This window comes from Musca autumnalis, unplaced genomic scaffold (genome assembly GCF_047663935.1).
Source record: "Musca autumnalis isolate F117 unplaced genomic scaffold, ASM4766393v1 scaffold_3, whole genome shotgun sequence".
NCBI lineage: Eukaryota > Metazoa > Arthropoda > Insecta > Diptera > Muscidae > Musca > Musca autumnalis.
The window spans coordinates 49741781-49751001 of NW_027411866.1; the positions used below are offsets into that span (position 1 = coordinate 49741781).

At 34.7% G+C, this 9221-nt stretch overlaps 1 pseudogene; it reads left to right on the forward strand.

Annotated features, from left to right (window-relative positions):
• The first annotated feature begins 5775 nt into the window (after positions 1 to 5775).
• Positions 5776 to 7098, forward strand: LOC141398182 (uncharacterized; annotated as a pseudogene).
• The last annotated feature ends 2123 nt before the right edge of the window (positions 7099 to 9221 follow it).

Consider the following 9221-nt stretch of genomic DNA (forward strand, 5'->3'; position numbering starts at 1 on the left):
TGTGAGTTTTGGTCCAATTTCTCAGGAAGTATGTACAAGCCCCACAAAAAATTGTACCGTCGTAACTAGGGCCACATACACAACATGTAGCCAAAAATTGTAAAACGACATGTCCTTGAACCCGATAGAGTGGTGCGTCGTAGTCAATATTCGGATATAATCCGAGATTGTAAGAAATAATACGATGTACAACGGTCGGACCAAATAATTTTCTCCCATCGAAGGTTGTCTTACGTACTATCCACTTTAGCTTGTGCCGGCAGGCTTTTTTGAACTTTTGGGCCATTATCTCAGGAAGTATGAAGATATCGACAGATTCCACAAAAAGAAGTTGTTGGAAAAATTTCAAAAAGATCCCAGACCGATCCGGGACCATATTCAAACCTGATCTATGGATGGAAGTAAAATAACCATGTGCAAAATTATGACCAATTCGGTTATTCCCTTCGACCGATACGGTATTTTCGTATTTTCAAACTTAAACTAAGTTTGAACAAAATATTACGATACGCAATTTTCCGAAAAAACAGGACAAAATCTAAGACTGAATGGATTTTGACCTAACTTTGGATACTTCTGTTTTTGAGTCGCTGGTTTAATTTTTCATGCGGTCATTAAAGGGGTCTTTTTGGTGCCTTCTCCCATAAAATGTGATTGTATCAGATCAGAATATTTTACAACTTTGTTCCCCATAAAATTTTACTATTGGTTTTAGAATACATCGAAACTCTATATTTTATCTAAACTCCAGAAATATGAAAAAATTATTCGGACCGGCCGAAATTAACGCTGTTCTTACTTATTTGCTTGATTTTGTGACGATATGGCGGTATCCAATTCAATTCACAATTGCTCTTTGAAAGATTTTTACCGTCACTTTCGAAAGTTGTTTTTGGCTTGAACTTTAGCACTTCTCGGTAACATATCATTCTGCTGCTAAGGAACGTCAAATCGAATCCCAGTCAGACAAAGCTGTGTTGTATTATTTTCTATTTCTATTTTTAAATTTCTTTTCATACCTATATGTATATTTAATTTTTGGCTTCTAGAGAAACATATTTCTCTGAAACCTCAAACATTACTTAAAGAAAACTATTCTGTTATCTGCTTCTGCCATGACATCAACCTAAAACGTCTTCTGTCATTCATACGTATCATATATTCAGGTTTACATTCTTTAATAAACGTACATATACATACATAGTTATAAGTATTGCTGTTTCAATACATACAAAAGGAATGAGGAAAACGCCCCCATAAAAACATCAAGTAGCAAATACGAAGGCATCTCCTGTTAAATAAAACAGTCATTTTATTGATTGTAACAAATCACTGTTTATACCTTGCCTGCGGTTACGTGTCATTCAACAAATCAACGTCGAGCATTTTAACAGGTGAATATGTATGTAACGTATTTATTTTATCACTCACGCATGAAGACATGTTCAACACAGACATCCATTACTCCAGGGCTTTTCAATTGTTCGGGAAAATTAAAAATAATTTTAATTAAATATGAAAGTAAATAGTATTATAACATTTACAAGCAATGGACTAATGAAAAAGTTAGCAATTGCAACTAATTAACTACAGTTTCCTTAATGAAGTGAAGTTGAAGGATTTGGAGTGGGCACAGTTATTGTGTGACACAATAGAAATTATTAGAGTATAGAAATAATGGGTTATTATTAGGTCGGGCGATTTGAAAACCTTAATGAGACCGAGACCATATTCAAACCTGATCTATGGATGGAAGTAAAATTACCATGTGCAAAATTATGACCAATTCGGTTACTCCCTTCGAGAGTTATTTGGGTAGACCGATACGGCCTATTTTCAAACTTAAACTAAACAAATTTGTTCCCAATAAAATTTTACTACTGGTTCTAGAATACATCAAAACTCTATATTTTATCCAAACTCCAGAAATATGAAAAAATTATTCGGATCGGCCGAAATTACCACTGTTCTTACTTATTTGCTTGTACTAAACAAAAAAGTCCCCTAGTCCACATGTCTACGGTGAAAATGGAGCCTCCCGATTATGAAGTTTTTTATCCACGTCTTTCGGATATTTTGGCATATAGCAGTAAAACCATTGCGATTTTCTATCCAACACTAATCCAAAAATTTTTGCTAAAACAATAATTAAGAACACTCTAGTACATGCCAAAAGCATTGGAACGCTCATTCAGGCATTTTTGGCCTTGTGCAAATTTTTCGGAAAATGTCGATAAATGACACTGTGCTACAAAAGTTGACAAGAAAAATATTCAAGCGTTCTGAAGCAAAAATTCTACAGCGTTTTGGTTCATGGACAACGAAAATACCATTGGTTCCTTTGGGTCACTTCGTTTTTTGTTTTATAACGCTAAATTTAGTGAAAAACGGGGTTTCTAAGATTTTCAAGTTTAAACGGCCATAACTTTTTTTCACAACGAATTTCTATTGATCCTTTTTCCTTTTAAATGTGTGAATAATATCATTTGAACAAGCTATTTTTTTAAAGCGGTTAATAAAGGGCTAAGTTATAATGGTTGAAGTGTGAAAAAACGCTGGAGCGTTCTAATGCTTTTGCGATGTACTAGAGAGTTCTTGCTTATTGTTTCTAAGATTTTCAAGTTTAAACGGCCATAACTTTTTTTCACAACGAATTTCTATTGATCCCTTTTCCTTTTAAATGTGTGAATAATATCATTTGAACAAGCTATTTTTTTAAAGCGGTTAATAAAGGGCTAAGTTATAATGGTTGAAGTGTGAAAAAACGCTGGAGCGTTCTAATGCTTTTGCGATGTACTAGAGAGTTCTTGCTTATTGTCTCAATGGTTTGGCTGTTATATGCCAAAATGTCCAAAAAAACGTGGATAAAAAACTTCAAGTCAAAATCGGGAGGCTCGAGTTTTACCGTAGACATATCCTCAAGTGGACTTTTTTGCTCAGTGCAATACCAAGAATCAGAAATGCGACGCGCCCATTAAGGTTTTTTCTTCCATACAAATATCCCCGGCCTAGTTATTATACATTAATAATGGCTTAAAAACGAATCCTACAAAAATTAGTACAGTCGGACCTCGATTATCCGTGATGGTCGGGACCGGAGGCATTACGAATAATCGATTTTCCCGGATAATGGAGGCAATGCTTTCACGCAGTTTTTGAACATATTTTTTAAGTAAAAATGACATAATATTGTACAATAATATGAAAATCTGCAATTTTTATTAAATTCGTTACGGTAATCCACCAAATTTTAGAAGGATACATAATTTCATCATCATCAGATTCACCTGAATGGACTTTGTCCCATGGTTTTTGTGATACCATAAATACACAAATTGTGTAATACGGGAGAATTTCCAGTTTTCGTTTGTTTACCTTCTGTTTGCTTAATCAGATTAATTGGAAAGTGTGTTTCTACTTCCGGGCAATGAAGTTGTTAACGAAAAATAGAAGAATTGAAGAAAGCCCAACATTTATTTTCTATCACGGATAATGAAGATTCCCGGATGATCGATTCACGGATAATCGAGGTTCAATGTATATTTTATTTTTGAAATTTTGCCTGTAAAGGCGAAGATAATTTTTAATGAGTTTTTATTAATTTTCTCGTTTAGAGTTAAGCTTGATGATCGAAATTTTTTTGCAAGTGAAAAAGGAAAGCCAAGGACTCGAACCCACATAGTCACCAAATTACGCTATTAGTTGAGTAGCTCTTCAAACGTATCAACTGTGGGATGGCTTCTCTGTCCTAGAACTTTTTGGTTTTTCAAATCCAAATGTGTTTTTATACATTAACCGGTGTTTGGCGGTTGAAATGTATTTCTTCATGACAAACGCTTTTTTGCGCTGTCTTTGAAGTTATGAGTTTTGGCTATGAACGCTAACACGCCGTGACAACATTTTTTTCATATGTTTTCAAGGACGCGGGTTCAAATCCCAGCCGTGCTCAGCCTGTTTTTTTATTTTTGAAATTTTGCCTGTAATGGCGAAGATCGTTTTTAATGATTTTTTATTAATTTTCTCGTTTAGAGTTAAGCTTGATGATCGACAATTTTTTGCAAGTGAAAAGGGAAAGCCATGGACTCGAACCCACACAGTCACCAAATTACGTGACCTGGTTTCGCTATTAGTTGAGTAGCTCTTCAGACGTGTCGACTGTGGGATGGCTTCTCTGTCCTCGAACTTTTTGGTTTTTCAAATGCATCGGTTAATGTATAAAAACACATTTTCATTTAAAAAACCAAAAAGTTCTAGGACAGAGAAGCCATCATACAGTACATATAACATGGCGTGGTTATTTTAAACTGTTGGCCTCTTTTGCGGCTTATTTCCCCACAAAAGTAATATGACTCATAGATGACGATATCTCATTAATGGTGAATCCTTTCTTAAAATCGTAAAGACCTTTCCTGTAGTTAATTTTTAAATTTACAACTTTGATTTTAGGCGGTTTTTGTTAAGTCTTACAAGATAAAAACAAAACATGTGCTTTAACCTGAATAACTCTTTTCCACACATTGGATCGATGGGCATTACTCTGATGCCAAACTCTCGCTCTCCACCAAAATTCAACTTTGTGCGAATTTTTGCTATTTCCCCTCATGGCCAAGATCCAAGTTTGGCAAAATCTCCAAAGTTTTAATAAAAAAGTGATTAAAGTGTATAATTGAAGATGATATTTGAAAAAAAAAATTAAGAAGCAGTTATGATCAATGTAGCTTTAATTTTTACAGCAATTATAACACCATTGTTTCATTCGTATTTATATTTATTAGTTTTAATTGTGTTTTCATTCGGTCAACATATCCACGTTTGGTGAAATTTCTAAAGTTTTAATAAGAACGTGATTACAGTGCCTTATTGAAGATGACGCCTGAAAACATAAGCCCTGATTTTTATAAACCGCCAAAGAGCAACAAAAGAAATGAAAACAAAATAAAACGCATGTTTGGTAAACAATATGACAAACGTATAAAAGGAAATTGTTATTCGGAAGACAATGCAAGACAATTGAAGCCGGGATGTACATCATCATTTTGTGAACGCAGCTCGACTCGACATTGATCCCTGTTCCAAGAGAAAGAGCGAACGGAAATGTTTGAAAGTTTCTAACAAATGTCTTGGAAACAAAAAAGATTACGTACATAGTTTTATTGAGATGTTGACGGTTAGGCTGCAAGTTTGCCAAAATATGTTCTTACCAACCATTGGAATAACAGAGAGAATGGCTATAGGCTGAACAAATTCTGACGATTTAAATGGTACTCAAATAGGTCCATAGAAAAATGCAACTTTAACACTTCAAAAATTACGTACAACAAAGAGTGGAAGGCAGTATGAACAACGCTTACAATTTTTAAATAAATGGCTAGATGATGTATCAAAATTGGAATCGCACTTTCGACGACAGTACACTACCAGATTGTATTTGCAGATTGACTTTAAAAGTTATAAACAAATGTATGATGTTTATTGTAGTGAATGTGAATTAAATAAAAAAATGGCATATTGCCTGTATCTTTACCAAACTTTTTGGGAAATTTTGGAGCAGAAAAATATCAATTTTTAAGCCGAGGAATGATATGTGTCATATTTGCACTTCGCATGAAGGAAATAACATACAACTGTATGCACTCCACAGAAAAGACATACAAAACATGAGGGAAGTGAAGTTGAATGATACAGAAAACGCAAAAGCAGGTCTTTGTTTATTGCTGGGCATGGATATGCAAGCCGTAAAGCTGATTCCACAATCAAATTCTGAATGAAGTCCTATCTAACGCTTTACTTTCCTCATGTGTTGAGAAAAATATAACAATAGATCGCAAGTATTTAGTAATTTGTCACAAGCAAATGGAATGTGATTCAACACATTCACTTATTCAAAGAAAATAAATAAAAAGCTAATTAATTTGTCATCACAGCTTTTCGATTTAATAAAAACAGCACGAACAAATCCAGCACCACTAAAAGTTCATCATCTGGATCATAAATTTTTCATTGACTATATTTCTATTCCAAGCTGTATTCTTCTATTCGTCCAGGTGAGATAAATATTTTCTTAATACAGTAGTTTTGATTTTGCTGCCAATCGTTTTAGTGCGAATTTGATTTTTCTGCAAAAAAAAAACTACAATATTTGCATTTTTGTCAAATTTTCAATGCAAATTACACTTTTAACTGCCAATCATATAACTGTAAATTGTATTTAACTACCAATAACATTTGGAAAGAATAACCCAATGTATTTACCGGCCAAAAACAAAAGCACGTAATGCGATAGTTGCCAAACACTTACATAGGATTTTTTTACGAAACAGAAGAAAACTTAACTAGCTCTTTCTACGGACTTAAGTACTTGAATTTCTTGAGTAGATACCTAATTAGAACAATAACAAAATCTGAACAATTTGGTGAGAATTATTAGAAGTGAGTTGGGTTAGAAGGACTGTTTGCAACAACACAAAGAAAAGTTAACAATACTTGAATAAAAGATGTGGAAGCAAATGTTGATAATTGTAAATTAATTAAATTTTTGTTTTTATGAACTGATGCAAAATAAGGACTTTTTGATGATATGTTTTAATGTATTTCAAAATTCATTTCCAAAATAGTTCTCGGATTTCAGGAAAGGTAAAGCTGATTATCAAAGTCAATTCTTTGGCAGGTGAGTCGGATAACTGCCACTCTTTGACAGCTAAAAACACTGAATATAAATGCGAAATTCGCTTTGCTGCTACAAAATGCGTGCAAAACTTGTTTTGACAGCTAAGTCAAAACTACTGTACTTTTTTAATGATTTTGTCTTGGTTTACTTAGGCAAAAACGTAGGAGGCCCTACAGTCAATAAACTGCGAGCATTGGCGTATGTTCCTAGCGGTATAATCTATTTCAAAACGGTCATCAAAGACGACTACATACTAGAGTCTACCACAGTGAATTTCTGGAAATTTTGAAGCAGTTGATCCCCCTCAGATGTACGCACAAAGGCTTAAAGTTTCAAAAAAAAAAAAAAAGTTCCAATACCTGCTAGACTTAAAACGCTTAATTCCAAGTGATTGTCACTACTTTTATGACAACATTCCTTATGAAAATTAAAAGATAAATTTAAAATGTTCTCGGTATTTTGTGAATAAATTAAGTTAAATATAGCAATAAATATGACATTCAAGTCAAATACTTCTAATACAATTAAAATTATAAGTTTAGAGTGGTAGTTGGAATAGACATTTCACCTCATTGAGGTCCATTGAAATATCACCCTTAAGAATTGAGCCCAACACATTCAGAAGCTAGTCTAAAGTTCGCCTAACTGCGTAGGCCAATAAGTTAACTGTAAATTGATTTTATTTTTTCATTTACATTAGTTTCTCTAAATGTATACTAAACAAACTGTAAGTTACGCCTTTTGGCATTTACGAAAAATATAATTCCAAAAGACGTAACTCACACAACGTCTGAAATTCTAAAAAAAAACTTTAATTTTTTCCAGAAATATATTCCTTATCTGTCTTAAAATATGATGCCAACAATTTGCGATATTTTATAAAACCGTTTTCATTTTATAACGTTATTTGCTTCTCCTCCTTATGAATTACAAAATAATAATAATTATAATATGTATTCCCTACAGCCATTTCATTATTTTCATTTGTTACCACACATCCAGGATTTCTTCATTGTTTATGTATTTCTCTTTTATTGTTCTTCCACGCAATTCTAACATTATTATATATTAATTTGCCTTTTGACAAGTAACGGTTTTGTGAAACCAACATTAATACCATTTTCATTCAAAATAAATATCTCAAGTATCGGCATTAATTAATTTCTCATTAGGGCAACATTCAATTTGATAAATTGTAATTTTATTTGCTCTTTTGTACATCTGTTACAGAGTAAAATGAAAAAATGTATTCTTACTTACTTACTTAGCTGGCCCATTACAGAACATTTGTTCTATAGGCCGAACTAAGAAGAGATCTCCATTCCTCTCTATTTGTTGCTTTGCACACTGGAATACCGCGCCTTGTCATCTCATCATCCACTTGTTTGCGCCATCTATTCCTTGGCCTGCCAATTCTGCGTGCACCGCCATGTGGCATGTATTCATACGCCTTTTTAGCGGGTTCATCATCGCTCATTCTTTTGATATGGCCTAGCCAACGCAATCGCTGCATCTCGATACGTTTAACAATATTCATGTCGTTGTATAGCAGATACAGCTCGTGGTTCATGCGACGTCGATATTCACCGTCAACGCAGATTGGTCCATAGATCTTTCGAAGAATTTTTCTCTCAAACACACCAAGCACTGCCATGTCTGCTTGCGCAAGTACCCAGGCTTCGGAGCCATACATCAGCACGGGTAGTATCAGTGTTTTGTAGAGCGTTATTTTTGTTTGACGAGATGTGGCTTTGTTTTTAAACTGCTTACTTAATCCAAAGTAGCATCTGTTGGCCAATACAATTCTTCTTTTTATTTCACAACTGATGTCGTTTGTTGTGTTGACGGAGGTGCCGAGGTAGACGAAGTCTTTTACTACCTCAATATTATAGGAACCAACTTCCACAGTCGGTCCGAGCTCAATGGACGCATTGCGCGTCGACACCATCAACTTGGTCTTCTCACCGTTTACCGCCAGACCCACTTTAGCAGATTCTCCTTCGACTTTTATAAAGGTATCAGTTACTTCTTTTACTGATCGACCCATGATGTCTATATCATCAGCATAAGCAAGTAACATGTGACTATTGGTGTAGATTGTGCCACTTCTTTTGACGTTTGCCTCTCGTATAACCTTTTCTAGCAGGATGTTGAAGAGGTCACACGAAAGGCTGTCTCCTTGTCTGAAACCTCTTTTGGTACCAAACTCTTCGGAGAGGTTCTTTCCTATTTTAACTGAGGACCTCGTGTCAGTTAAAGTCATTTTACAAAGCCGGATGAGCTTTGCGGGAATACCAAATTCAGACATGGCTTGGAATACCTTTGAGCGCAGCGGACTGTCGAAGGCTGCTTTATAATCGACAAAAAGGTGGTAGGTGTCGATCTGCATCTCTTGGGTCTTCTCCAGGATTTGCCGCAGGGTAAATATCTGGTCAATGGTGGACTTGCCAGGTCTAAAGCCGCATTGGTATGGTCCAATAATCTCGTTGACCATTGGCTTTAGTCGTTCGCACAATATCCCTGACACGATCTTGTAGGCAATAGGGAGTAGACT